This window comes from Oxyura jamaicensis, chromosome 1, assembly GCF_011077185.1.
Source record: "Oxyura jamaicensis isolate SHBP4307 breed ruddy duck chromosome 1, BPBGC_Ojam_1.0, whole genome shotgun sequence".
NCBI classification, from domain to species: Eukaryota; Metazoa; Chordata; class Aves; order Anseriformes; family Anatidae; genus Oxyura; species Oxyura jamaicensis.
In genome coordinates, this window is record NC_048893.1 from 190,746,239 (window position 1) to 190,761,864 (window position 15,626).

Sequence of the window (15,626 nt, forward strand, 5' to 3'; positions counted from 1 at the left end):
TCTTTCTTTCTTTCTTTCTTTCTTTCTTTCTTTCTTTCTTTCTTTCTCTCTCTCTCTCTCTCTCTTTCTTTCTCTCTCTCTCTCTCCCTTTCTCTCTTTCTCTCTTTTTTCTGATTTTCAGAAGCCCCCCAAAATATGCTGCAAAAAGTAATTGGGTGAGAATTAATCACTTACTGCTGCAGTAAGTACGACAAATCAGCTCCTACCTGACATCTCTGCATATGAAAGGAACTATAATTGCAGCAACTAATATTTCCAGCATTGCTGTGATGGGTCCACACTTCTTGAAGGGGTACTTCAAAGACTTTTATCTTTAAGAAAGTAAATCCTGTTTTGGACAATATGCAGGCATCCTTGCTGGATGTTGGTCTGAAGGGTGGTAATATTCCTAAAGCCTTATTGGTGCCCCTGATATTTTTCTAGATTGTTTTTTTGAGATAGTTTGCAATAAAATTATAGAAAAGCCTGGTGTGTTAACACAGTAGCACTTTTAATGAAAAAACAGTGCTAACTGAACAAGCAGGTATGTTTGAAGCTAAAGAGTTTCCAGGGAGGACTGTTATTCAAGCTGTCTTGAAGAATAAGTTTGAAGATTAATGTGTTTAATCATGAAAGCCACGGTTCATTATACTGTGCGCAGCCTTTCTGTCAGCATCTTACTGGAAGCAAAATAGGACAGGTTTAGATTTAAAGGGGTCACTGGTAACATGCTGACTTATGCCTCCCAGCAAAAGGGTAAAAAGGAAAATTTATTGTTTTGATACCGAATGAGCCAGTTTTCCTTGCTTACATCTCCTAAAAAATGTCTTAAATATTTTGATTAAAGTGAAAGGAGAAGTCTGATATGGTGAACAAATAAAGTAACTCTGATCTCATAGCTGATCTTGTAGTGTAACTTGTGCTGCTGGCTCTTGCTGGTGTTGCTCTCCTGCTCTGCATGTCTCCCTCCTTGTTCTCCTAGCCATCAATGTCCCTTACAGATACACTTCTAACATGTTGTCTCCTTATCACCACAACCAAAGCACAGTTCTCCAGCACAATGCCTTCTAATTCCTTCTTCCACTTCTCCTCTGGATGGTCTGCTTGCTTTGCCTTACAGTAACTGTTGGGTTCAGATACTGTTGCCTGACGTGGCTGCCCTATTGCAATGCCCAGCTGGGGAGTGCTACCCTGGGCTTGTGCACTGCTGTGCCTGGGGTTGCTCTGTGGTCCAGCTGGGTTGCAACATTCATGGGCTTTAGACCTCTCTATCAATGTCTTCCATTTCTCTTCCATTTTCTCTATCAGATAGCAACAGAGGCCATCTCTTCATGAGAGTTTCCCTGTCATCTGGTATCATTGCTGGGGAGGGAGATGTAGGGTCTTGACATTGCTTTATGTCCCAGCCATCAGTTTTCTCTATATATGGTCCTAGGGGAGCTGGGTTGATGGATTTCCTGGTCTGCTAGAATTTCCTTCTCATAAGTTTTCTCCCTCTGATGAGGTAGTTGGTAAACAGGTCTACCAACAACCCCAAAAAAATGTCAGCCAGCAAATGCCTGTGCTGAAAAACAGATACAATTACACAGACCTTTGTTGTGGTTTAACCTGGCTGGCAGCTAAACACCACACAGCCGTTCGCTCACCCTCCCCCCTCCCTCTCTGGGATGGGGGAGAGAAACGGGAAAGTGAAGCCTGTGAGTTGAGATAAAGACAGTTTATTAAGATAAATAATAATAATAATAATAATAATAGTATGTACGAAACAAGTGATGCACAATGCAATTGCTCACCACCCGCTGACTGATGCCCAGCCCAACCCTGAGCAGCCATCCCCCACCCCGGCTAGCCACCCCTATATATTGCTCAGCATGATGTCAGATGGTATGGAATACACCTTTGGCCAGTTTGGGTCAGCTGTCCTGGGTCTGTCCCCTCCCAGCTCTTGCTGCACCCCTAGCCTGCCCACTGGCAGGACAGAGTGAGAAGCTGAAAAGTCCTTGGCTTAGTATAAGCAGTGCTCTGCAGCAATTAAAACATCAGCATGTTATCAGCACTCTTCTCATCCTAATCCAAAACATAGCACCCTACCAGCTACTAAAAGGAAAAATAACTGTCCTAACTGAAACCAGGACAACCTTCCATAAAGGCTTCCCTTAAGGATGTGCTTACTTTCCTTTGGACATGTTCAACTGTTGGTTTGAGTATTTTAGAAAGTCTTAAGACAGCCATATTGGCCAATGTCTTTAGGAGTGCAGAAGAGGATGTTTCTAGACCAAGAGAAAGCACCCAAGATATAAGAGAAAAAGTCATCAAAAAGAAGCATTTGATGCTCAAAAAATTCTCAAAAAATGGTCAAAAAATTTTCATACAGTTTCCAAGACTGTCAGTAATTTTTGAAAACCAGTAGCAAATTGCATTTCATGTTTGTCCATGAATTATGTGAGTACATTAGAGGAAATGTGGCTTCTTACAAAGTAAATATTCAAACTCCATCTGTCTGTAACCTCCAAAAGAATGAGTACTTTATGACTTTTTGTAAATACCTCCAAGGGACATGCTGCAAGGTGAGAGTAAAGTGTGAAGATGTATAAACCAGGTAAGAATAAGCTAGTAACAACTGCACTTTGGCTAAAAATCGAAAGACTTTTCCTAAACATAACTCCAGAGAAGTTCTGGAACAGTCAGAGCAGTGAGGAGAGAAAGAAAATAATGAACCTCCTTTAGGTGATATTCAATAATAAATTTATGAAGGGAACTATTTTCGTGGTGCATCAATAGCCTAAATGTAGTGATTCAGGAGCTCTTCTTCAAGCCTTGCTGCTGCACAGCTTTCTGTGAATACCAAGTTAATTGGGAAAGTTTATTGTTCTATTCATTTTACTTCCAGAAGCAAACAAGAAACTATGAACTGTTAGAAAATAAAGGTAAACCACGTTTTGAGGAGCTTGTAAGGGAATTGCTGCACTTTGTGAAGCTGAAAATTGAAGAACGCAAATATCTTGGATCTGTCCGGAAGCCTGAAGGACCATCATCCTTCCAACAGCTGCCAGCGGCAGAAAAGCCAGAGATGGTTGTCTCATCATATTTTCAACATAAGACTTTTATATATATATATATATATATATATTTTTTTTTTTTTCTCCCAGATTCCAACTATGCAAGGGATACTCAAATGTGCAAATGCCTGTATTGTTTTAATAGCACAGGAGAGTCTTCATTATAATGCTATGCACTGAAATGTTTACACAATGTCAGAAGGTTGGTGATTTATGTTGTATTTGGAGAAAGGTTGGACTGCTTCATACAGGCACTATGGCTCATAATTTACATGCTACTAAAACTGTTAATTTTGAGCAAGCTGTTAATTTAGGAAGACTCATATGACAGTTAAAAAAACGGACAACCAGAAACTAGTCAAAATCCACAAATCTTGTTAGGAAATAAGATATGTTCAACAGAAAAGGAAGCATGAGGGACTGTAATTAAAGTAAATGAAATATAAATTCTTAATGTCAGACAGAGAAAAAAGATGACATTATTTCTCAAAGTGTTTGTCTTGTTTTTACTCCTCACGTAACTTGCTATTGTGGACCTACCTGAACCAGAAAAAGTCCAGTAGGCTGAACTGAAACCACTGTCTGAGGTAAGGAGGTGCTTACTGACTCGTAAGGCCTAATGGATTTAGTGAAGTGTTACACAGACTCATGTTCATGTCTATCTAGAGCAGTGGATACCACTGGGACCTGTAATGTTATCTTCAAAACATTCACTTTTTTTTCCAGGCCACTCAGTTTTGTTTGTTGTTGTTTGTTCATTTTTATTGTTTGTTTCTGGTTCATTTTCTGTGATTCTGTGATTCTGTGAAACTCTACAAAAACGTCAAATGTTCGGTAAACAGCAGAGAAAGAAGGAAAGGAGCTGATACTGCTGAAGACAATTTGCTCTGTTAACACTTATATAGTTATTTTAGATCTGCATCACCTGCCCTAGAGTGAATAAAATATCCAAAAGTGTTTAAAATGCGATTTTGAATCTCTGTCCCTGTATCATGGAATAAATACGAGGAAGATTTTAATGGGACTTCACTGTGTGTGTCATATTATTACCTCCCATACTCACTGTACAAACTGGCAACATGATGCCTCAACACAGAGGACAGGCTGAAAGAACTGTACCTGTTTAGCCTGGAAAAGAGAAGACCAAGGGGAGACCTCATCAATGTATATAAATATAAGGGAATGACACATCATCAATATATCCTCATTAAAATATAAAACTCAGGAGTCTAATTTGATGTATAGTCATGGGAGAGAATGAAAGACCTTTATGGAGGCTAATCAGAACACCTTAGTTAAATGGTTGGAATGTTAACTGTGCTATTAAATGAGGCATGATCACTGGTAGGTGAAGTTCAACTCATAACTCTAAAGAAGTGTAAACATCATGATACCTGTGTGTTACTTCACAGGGTGTGCAACCCTGCCACAGTAAAGCTTTTAAGCAATTCTGTCTGCACTTTGTGGAATCAACAGCATGATTTTTTTTTCAATATAATACCCTAATATATGTTTAGGATAAATTATTTTAGATGGAAATGAGTCATTCTTCTTCAGTGAAATGCCTTTTTAAAATTGCTCAAAAATAAATAATAGGGAGTCAGTTTTATGGTGATGAAAATAACACCCTGAGAGAAAGACTGGTGAGGGTAAAAGCTCTGCTGGCTTTGACATTCTTGAAATGCAGAGAAGATTTACTCACACGTCACTCTGAATCTGGAAGTAGTGGGTTTTAGCATGAAAGCAAGAAATCTGAGGGTGGTGGATTTTTTAATGATTATTTTTAACAGCTCTCAGTCACCAGGGCATTGTTGTGGTTAAAAAATTAGTTTTATTCTAGATGGCAATAGGAGAGGCAGATGTGTAGACTCACAGTAGGAAAGAGAATTAACCCTTCAGAAGTCATTAGAAGTTACCAGGTAAATTGACAGCTCTCCCCAGATCCCTTCAGACTGAAGCTGATGGACAGGGCTCTGACAATGTAGGTTTGTCAGACAACACAAAGTAGGAGAAAAATGACCCAAGGTTAATAACTTAATAAATAAATAAATAAAGAGAAGGAGCTCAGAGCCAGCATGTATTTGCCATGTGTAGCTCCAGGATTAGTTTAGCATTTTTGGGATAGAGAGGAGAGATTGGAAAGGTGAGAAGGTAATATCAGCAACAGATTATATTATTTGGCTGGACTTTGCAAATGACAGCAGTGTACATAGCGTGGACCAGGGGATTGAGGCAGTGCCCTTAATTCAAATGAAGTAGGCCTAGAGGCAAAAGGTTATGGTGCAACAGAAGACAAAGTAGCAGCCTGAAAACAAACAAAACATTTGTGGATTTTGAGTTGGATAAAGAAAGGTGATCAGGCAAAATTGTCCTAGAAACAGTGATATTAGCACTACAAAGAAGATAAATAGTTAAAAGCCAGGGTGCACAGTGTTGCTTTTATAATAGAGGATGTGATTATACAGGTAAATACCAGCTGGGAAAAAGTCAATTCTGTGACAGTGCAAGGAAAAAGGGAGGCTAGATAAAAAAACGGTAGGTTAGGTAAAAGGGATGTTTAGCGTTATCTACAGTGCTGCCACTTCCAAATCATTAAAGTGACTGAGGGAGATACTGAGGACACTCCAGTAAGCAGAACATGAACCTGTATAAAGTATGGCTGAAAAGCTCAATTACCCAAGGTGAGACCTCCAGGAATGTTTCCATTGTCCTAGAGCAATACAAGCCATTGTGTATAATTAAAATACCTCAATTACAAAATCTGTAAACGTTTGCTTCAGCAGAAATTGTCTAAGCTCCTATTAGAGACTGCAGAGATTTTGAGTTTAATTTGACAACTCACAAATATGCATCTAATACCCTTCCCTCCCTGGTGAGACATGGATTTCTGAGGAGTCATGTTTCAAAGCTGCAGACCCCATGTAAACGTCTCCAATACCTAAAGAAGATATACACTAGGGAGGATATGTTTGCCTAATCATTAATGTTTAATTCTATTGTAGGTGCAATGTTTTATTTTGCCTGGCCTCCAGCAGCTGTAAGGGCAAGGTATGGATTTCTGGAGGGTTCTGTGTCATATCTGTCAGCCCTTTGTGAAGTTTTTTTGTTATTGCTAAAGAACCTCAAATGGCACTACATTCCTATGTTTAGCAAAATGAATTCTGCCTCCAGCATCTGGTAATGGTAGGGTGGAAAGACCTTTGGATAAAACATGGGTTTTGATTTCCCCAGCTCACTCACAGACACCTGAAAAAATTCAGGCACTTAACACTACATGATAAAATATTTTATCACTGTATATCAGTCAATGCCAGTATTCTGCTTAAAATCAATAAGACAGAGACTTTTATTACTTTTCTGTAACATTGTAAATAAAAATATTACATGGGATTTGCCTCCAGGGCCCTCTGGCTGCCTGGCACAGCAAGATGGGTGCATGGAGGGAAAGACTGTGTCCTTCAGCTCCACCAGGGCTAGATCCACCTCATCAGAGGGACTGGGCTGGTGCTGCTGCACATCCTACAAAGTTCTGTTAATGCCAGCTGGAGGAGTTCTGCGCTGTGAATGTGCTCTTGCTGAAATCACAGCAGTGCCCTAAATGCTGCTCTCCTCATGAGTCCAGCTTTGTCAGGCTGATTCAGTAATGGGGCAAGCAAAGCTTAAGGTGTTAAAAATCATTTCATGTGTGGTGAAAGGGATTTGCATTGCTCATATAACATTCCTGCAGTTTATTTCAATTAAAAATCCAGGTGTTACGAATGACATACATAAAGAATTTTGCACAGTGAAGAAGTGGCATTTGTTAAGTAAACTAACTCCTTTTAATAAAGAGCTGATATTGGCTTGTCAGACTATAGATCCAATGTTAGTTATAATTTATAAATCACTAGCCATTCTGTTTTACCATAACAACTTTGGAACTATTGTGGTAAAAGTAGTCTGAAAAAAAATCAAACCAATCAAACAAACAAAAAAAACAAACAAGAAATTACTGTCTTCATTCCCCAAAATGTCTGAAGACACTCTTACATCTCAGTATGACTGCAGGAAACAAGGCAATGGGAACAAAGTAAGAGAAGATCATCGAGCTCAAATCAACAGTATAAAATATTAGAAGTATTTCCAGTTGCAGGTGAGCTGCCTGGGCCTCTACATGCTCTTGCCTGTGTTGGTTTAAAAATGATTCTTTTCATCTAAAATCAGGCCCAGTGACATGAGTTAGCAACTAAGCAAATTGTATGTGTTTTCATTCCCAGAGATGAAGCTTAACCAGAGTTCTCTGTTACATGAACTGCACTTGTGGACAAATGTAATTCAAGTAGCTTAATGGAGGGAGAATGACTTTCACAATGTCCTTTTTTTTTTTTTTTTTTTTTTTTTTTTTGTGTGTGTGTGTGTGTGTGTGTGTGTATGTGTGCATGCACGTGTCTGTGTTCTCAGCTCTGTAAGACAACTACAGTTCAGATCTTAAATGTGTATTTTTTTCGCTCTCAAAATGCCAGTCAGACCTCTGCCAATAGGATCTGGCCCAGAGAGTGAGCCCAGCTGCACATTCGGCCTTTCCAGTCCATTATTGTATTTTAAATTACTTGGATCATAGGGGAGACATTTTAACCTTCTATGTATTTCCTACTAATTTTTCAATATTTTTAAGGTACCGCTTGCCATCTGCCTAGTGTGAGTAATAGCCAGTGTGTTCTGGCAGTGATGCCAGAGCTCACCTTTCAATTTAACTGCTGCAGAGGAGAGCAAAACGGAAGCAGACAGATTTAAATGCTACCAACAATTTTTAATTTCTCTTTTGACGTAGACTTGCTATGATTCATGTGAATAACTGTATGTTCTTGGTCTGGCAGTTTGAAGGTTTATTTTATTCGTCAGAAGAACACAGTATATAAGGAGTCTGCCTGTGTTTTTCACTCTGGCTAGTTTTGCCCCTAGAACACAGCAGCTTGGTGCTATGGCACTAGAAAACTCTTCTAGAATTTTACAACTAATGAATTAGTATGTGACTAATTGCCTGCTGTGCAATTATTCCATTTAGTTCACCTCTACTTATGATAATTGATTGTAAGAGGTGCACTATGTGGCACATCTAGGCTGTTCTTGGGACCTGCACTGAGATTTCTTTTTATTTTATGTAGGTAGTAGTGGAGGGTCCAGGTGAATTTCAGTCTGGTACCAAAATTCTGTGCACTTCAGTGACTGTTAGAATACACATTTTCATCTTAGTTTCATCACACATACACATTTTAATCTTAGTTTCTTTATTTACCTATTACTATGCTCTTGAGTTATTCAGAAGGGGAAGAATTCACATTCCCTGCAAAAGATATTGTGAGCAGAAGCCTAGGGGGATTAAAACTTGCTAGTATTGATACAAGGAGATGCTGACAGGAATGAAAATAAAGTCTCCCTTGTCTCTACACATGAGCATGATTTCTTCCATATTGTTCTCACTGTACAATAAATCAAAGAAAAATTGTCACTAGAAAATGATTCCTGCTTGAAACTGAGGTCAGACTTTTCAAGCACTTGAGAGTATTCCCCTAAACGACAAATGAGGAATTCTGAAAAACTGAAACCCTCAAATCTTCCTTTGTAAGGACAAACGTTGTGTTTACCCTCTTTCTTATCTTCCTTGATTATCCTCCACAACTTCTCAAATAGAAGAGCCACTTCCTCTGAGACTGCTTTTGGCAGTTCTAAGTATCTTAGACTGATATTTATCAGTAATATTCTTCCTCTACTACATTGAGTCTAAGCTGCATATATAGATGGAAAAATGACTGAAAACATTACTAGCATTTTATGATATCCTCCCTATATATATATACACACACCATATATATATGACATATATATATATATACTATATACATATATTATTTTCTCTATATATATATATTTGTCAGGACACAGACTAGGTACAACTCTAATAATGAATGTTGATGTGGAAAATGTATTCTGCATTCATGTGGTTACTTTTCTGCCACCTGGCCTGGGTTGAAACCTGCAGCAGGCAGTACTTATGTAGGATCTACACCTCCACACCCCTTTCCTTTCTCCCTTCCAACAACAACAAAAAAACATCAAAAAACAACAAAACAAGCAAACAAAACAAAACAACAACAAAAAACAAAGTCAGGAGCATGTCACAGTTTTGCACTGTAAAGATAATAGTTTTTTTCAACTGCCAGCTGGACCCTTTTCTGAATTGGGAAGTCTTTAATATAATTGCCTTAAACAGCCTAATCTAACTGTGAATTCCTTATTGACATTGTAAGAAAGTAATTAGAAAGCAGTTTGATTTTATTTATTTAATTTGCTGTATTTTCTTTTATTTTCTTTTCCCTGTTCCAGTAAGATTACGTCCCATGGAAATACAATTACTTCTAGAATTCCACAAACAAACAACAGCACAGGGGAGCACTTTTCATACCAGGGAAACCCTTTCTCTCCCATTTTCCCTCCTTCCCCCCTCTTCCCCCTTTCCTCCCCCACCTGTCAGTGTAGTGTTTTTGGGAGGATTTGTTCTTTTTTATTTATTATTATTATTATTATTATTATTATTATTATTAAGCAAATAAATCTGAAAACAACATCAGCTGAAGTAGGTGCAGGTGTCATCAAAGAGGTCCTTCAACTTTCCTCAGGGGGTTCTCATTGAGGTAGGGGGGTTCTCCTTCAATCATCTTGATATTTTCAGTCCCAGAGATATTGTTTCCCCAGAAGTTGTACCATTTCTCAAACAGAATTTGCTTTCTAGAGCAAATACTGTGCTCAGAATAAATTTAAGTACCTAATTTGATACTTAGTATTTTCTTTGAGAAGACAGAAAGATGGAGAGCCTTCCTGTGAAAGCTGCTTGGCCCTGTCTTATTTGCATTTGACTTTCCAAAAGATCATAGAATCATAGAAAAATTAAAGACCTTCAAGATCATCTGGTCCAACCATCCCCCTACCACCAATGTTACCCACTAAATCATGTCCCTAAGCACCACATCCAACCTTCCCTTGAACACCCCCAGGGACGGTGACTCCACCACCTCCATGGGCAACCTGTCCCAGTGCCTGACTGCTCTTTCTCAGAAGAAATGTCTCCTAATTGTTTTAATTGTTGAAGAGTAATGCTCTTTGTTCAATTCTTTGTTTTAATTGTTGAATTGTAGGGACATGACGTTTCCATTTTTCCACTCAACAGTGACATTGCCTGAATGCCAGGACTTTTCAACCATGATGGGGAGAGGCTTGGCAACTCCATCAGCCAGTCCCCTCAGGACCCTGGGATGCATGTCATCAGGCCCCATAGACTTGTACCTGTTTAGATTCATCAGATGGTGTTGAAACTGATCTTCACTTACAGTGGGTGGGACTTTTATTCCCCAGCCTCCACTTAGGGTTCAGGGAAATGGAAGACATGGCAAGCCGGTCTACCAGTGCAGACGGAGGCAAAGAAGTTGCTGAGTACCTCAGCCTTCTCCATGTCTGTTGTTACCAATTACTCAGCTAGAGAAACTCACTCCTAATATAAGAAATTAGCCACTTATAATTGCTTACACACTACTATTTTCACTCCTGGTCTATTTTAACAAATGTTAAAGGCGCATGGTGGCCCTCAGGGACTCCTCCTGTCACCCAAGTGCAGCAGCCCGAAGGACGCTGTGTTGCCTCTTGTGCTCTTCCTTGAGGCTCTGTGCAGAAGGGATGCCACCTCAAGGGCTGGGGGATGGGAAAGAAACATTCACACAACCTCTGATAATTGGCAAGAGTTCTTTATTGCTGGATGTTTGATGGCTCCAAGCTAATGCCTGGGATGGTGCCTGAGCAATGACGAGTAGGGAGCTTGCCGAGCCCTGCTGCATAGCTGTCAGAGTTCTCTGACAGCACAGAGCAAAGACCTGCTGGGGTAGTCCCAGGTCTGATGTGGCTGAGGTGGAACCACTTCCATGGGTTCCTCCGCCTCTTCTTGTGGATCTACCTCCATGGGCTCCACAGTGTTAGTCAGGAGGACAAGCCAGTCCCCACCTGGAACTGCCCACACGGGATACCTTCCAACAGGTATATTCTCCGGCCAGGGTGCTGAACCAGGGGGTCACCCAGTTCCATGGCTTGGTCCCATGCCACTCTCCACTTGATTTCCATGCCTGAGTTTGATGTTGCCATCTCTTTTATGGCCACAGCTGGGTCCCACGCTGTGTTCTGGCCAATGGGCACGCCTCTGCTCCCCACGGCTCTTCACCTCACGCTCCCACCTTCGCTCCACACCACCGCTGTACCACTTTTTAGGCCCAGGCCCCATGCTGCTGTATGTCTGAGGGGCCAGCCTGTTCCCCGCATTGCTGCGGTGCCATTGATATTGATGGTATGTGTCTTTGGGCCAGGCACCAGACGTCCCCCAGGCACTGGTGTTTTTTGTGCTGGAGGTGCTGTCCCTCTGTCCATGACGCATCTTTCTCTCGTTAGCTGCCATCCTCAGTGCTTCCTCAGACTGCTTTGTTGTCCTTACACCGAGGAGGGCTGCCGCTCACCTTGCTCCTTTCTCTAGCCTTTTTCCTGCCACTGGCTCTCAGAGGACCGAGTAGCTGAGCAAGTGGCGGGCCAGCTGCAGGGGGCCTGTTTTATAGGGCCTGGGGCAAAGGCGGGGCAGCGGTGGCCACTGTGACCTCAGCAAGGCTCTGTGATGGAGTGGCCCATGCGAGGCCAAAGGCGGCTGTGTTGGGAGAGGCCTGGAAGATGCTCTCATGTAGAGGAAGGAGGAGGGTTGGGGGGGCTGAGGGCCACTTTTCTGGGGCTGGCTCCCCCAGGCCATTTGGCTTGCCAGAGAGAAAGGCTACCCCATGCAATCCTGCCTCAACCCTTTTTTCCCCAGATCTCCAAGGGTTAGAATCTCTTGTTAACAAAAGAAAACTCCACCAATGAAAACAAACCAGACCAATTCAAAAGGCAAAAGCAGTCAAAACGGAAGTACCCATTGTGACTGTTCATGCCTTGCAAAAGTTTTTACTGCACATTTGGAAAAGTTCTGCAACACGCACATGGTGTGGGGGGAATAGAAATTACATCCAGAGTCTGAGTCTGGAAATTTGTGCCTGAAAGGGAAAATCAAGGGATGTGTTTAATCAACAGGCTCCAGCACTCTCTTCTTATAAAAAAGACAGCACTTAAACTTGATAACTCCATACAAATAACAAGTGAGGAATAAAGATAGGACATCAGCATTCCTCAAGAGGGAGAAGAAACATGAAATGGAGTTAGAATGAAATATTTCCTTTACACACACATGCACTGTGTATTGTAGAGTACAACATGAGTGCACGTCTAGTGATTTCCCTACCTGCATTCCCAGTTGGATTAGTGGTGTTTTATCTCTGTGCCCTGCAGTACACCCCTTTATAAACCATATGCTTGATTCAGCCGGGGGTGGGGGGGTTAGGATCTTCATCTGAGAGTACGGTCCTCTGTTGGGAGTTGTTAGATATTCCTCAACCTCTTAGTAACACAGCAGCATTGAAATGAGTAGGAGGAATGAGACTGAAGTGCTAAAAGGGGGAAACTTTTGTTTAAAAAGGCTTTGGCAAAGCCAGGAACATCAGTCAGGGTGCCAGATCAACACCCTTGTGTCCTCAGCAGTAGGGATCAAGCAAGCAAGGTTGGTCTTGTATCCTAGCCTGCCAGGGGAACAAGAGCCACCTTGAAACACCCAACTGGATTTTATTTTAAATGTTTAAACAAGACAGCAGGACGTGCAGCTATCCTACAGCTGTGATGTATTGGCTAGACAAGGCATGTGCATGTACACAGGGTTTTTCTCTCTAATGCAAGAGCATGCATCTTAAGCAGTTTTCCCAAAACTTAGCCTCTGATCAGCCTGGAGAAATACACACTTTCAGTCCACGTGTAACACTTAAATGATTTCTTCTTTTCTCATTTTCCACAGGTAATTTCTGCTCTTTCCAAGAAGAGGATGCCTGCCCAGCACCACTTTCTCTGCACAGACACACCCCTCCCACAAAATTTCACAAGCAGACTGTCCTTTCGATAAGGTAGCTCTTTACAACCGTGCCTATAACATGGAACATAGCACCATATATATTCAGCATCACAGTGGAAGCTGCAGCATGAAAAGAACTTTTTTTTTGGCTAAAACATCAGAGGAAGAGGTTAAGGAAACTGTTGATAGGCTTTTGATATGCATGCAGAGCAAGCAATTGTCCATATACTCTCTGATTCCCAGAAGAGATTTTGGGTCACATCCCTCCATTCCATCTTTAGAAAATTTGCTGCCAAGATTAAAGCCTGAAGCTCACCTATCTAGGCACTGTTTACCCTACAAAAAGCCAAACGTGTAGTTAATCAAGACTGCTTGTTTATGATGAATGCAGCAGGCTGGAAACCCGGCTGCAGCTCCACAGGAACTAGCTTCAGCATAAGGTGAAGGATTCAGGCTTGACACAATACATCAGTGTTAAACTGATGCTGAATTCAGTTCACCGTGCAACACTTTTGCCCTGTTTAACTTTGAGCACATCCCAGATTTCCATGCTGACAGTCTGTGACTGTTTCCTGGAATTCAAATGGGAGATGCAAGCATTTCTCGTACTTTCAAAGATGCCAGCATTTCTTGTACTTTTTCCCTACCCCGACAAAAGCACATTCACCAGTTGTTCCTTCTGTAGTGGTTTTACGTGGCAAGGTTTTGGTAGCAGGGGGCCATAGGGGTGGCTTCTGTGAGAAGGATCTAGAAGCTGCCCCATGTTTGGTAAGGGCCCCACTGCTGACCAGAGCTGAGCCAATAAGTGATGTTGTTATGCACCTCTGTGAGAGCATATTTAAGACAGAAAAAAAACGCTGCGCCAGACAGCAGCTGAGAGAATGAGAGGAGTGAGGAACAGCCTTGCAGGCACCAAGGTCAGTGAAGAAGGAGGGGTAGAGGTGCTCCAGGCGCTGGAGCAGAAGTCCCCTGCAGCCTGTGGTGAGGACCATGGTGAAGCAGGATGTCCCCCTGCAGCCCATGGAGTACCACGGTGGAGCAGGGTTCCACGATGCAGCCCATGGAGGAGACCATGGTGGAGCAGGTGGACCTGCACTGATGAGATCTCCTTGTCCTTATCTCAGCCCTTGAGTCCTTTTCATCATATTTTCTTCCTGTTCCTCTTTGAGGAGGGGGAGTGAGAGAGCAGTTATGGTGGAGCTTGACTGCCCACCCGAGTAAAACCACCACACCTTCAGAAGCAGTCAACCTCCAAATAGCTGACAACTGTAGCACTGCTGCCATCACCCTTACTCAGAGCCTCAGTATCCTTTGGAAAAGAACTCGCAGTCACATTTGTTTGCAGATTTGCTTTTTATTGCCTTGAGCTATACAGCCAATACTGCTTTTGTGGCTGCATGCTTTTATGTTAGAAACAGCTTATGCAGTGCAGCAGCCACAGTGCTGATTGTTCCTGCTCTGGTCTTGTCCTACCCCAAGGGATCCCAGGGCAGGTCCCTATATACGCGACGCATTAGGTGCAGTACTTGCAGAAAGGAGAAGCAGGGATTCAAGGAGTCATCTCACATGGATGTAACATATCCAAGACCAAGCAGGAGTAACACAGCACGTGTTCAATGGATTTTCTGTGGTAAAAGACAGACTTTCACTACCTTCTTGTCATCTCTGTCTTCAGCTTCCCTTCCCTTCACCATCTTTATGTCAGCACTTTTCCACAGTCTTCCAAGATTTCTTTTTATACAGTCTCCAGCAAAGCAAGCTTTGATTTTACTTTGGGTCAGTCCAAGAAAACAGGTGGGTCATAAAGATCTGTGAACTTCATGGGAAGAGTAGCAGTGCTTTTTTCTTACTGTTTTGTGTATCTTCTGTTCTGGAAGTACTTCTGCTGAACCTCTAGAAATCTGTGGCAGCTCTGTAAAATTTGTTGTGACCAGACTTCAGAGTAAGTTTGGAGCATTAGGCTCATATGGCAAACTATAAATTAACAGCCTTTTTTATTGTTTTCTGTATTTTCCAATTTCAGTATTCACATAGCTATAAAGAGATCTTTAGGGTGAGAAACATTTTCTCCAAAAGCAGCAGGAGTCTGGAGTGAGCTTGTAAATTCCTAAGCAGATTTGGGCTTGCTCTGGCAAAAGTGAGGCAAAAAAAGAAAAAAAAAATAAAATAAGATCGAGAGGAATTTCTTATATATTGATTTTCACAGGTCAGCTGCAGCCAGCAGATGTTTAGTAAGATGACAATCGGTTTGAGAAACAGGAGGAAGTATAACAGCTACTCCAAAACAAACAGGCAAATATGTGATAGGGTCTGTTCACTAACTGTTTGTACTCTCTTTTTCTTCCACATTACTGGCCTCATGTGTAGCAATAATGGGGTACTCTAGCAATGAATAATGTTTCTGGCCTTAGAAGACATTTCATCAAATGTCTAAAAACCTGTGCAGGCTGCATTTCCTCTAAAATACATTTAAATAACAGTGATTTTGACTGCAAGACAAAAGTTTATATGTAACTGAAAACCTGTCTGACCTGTGGATTTTTTCTTTTTTCTTTTCTTTTCTTTTCTTTTCTTTTCTTTTCTTTTCTTTTCTT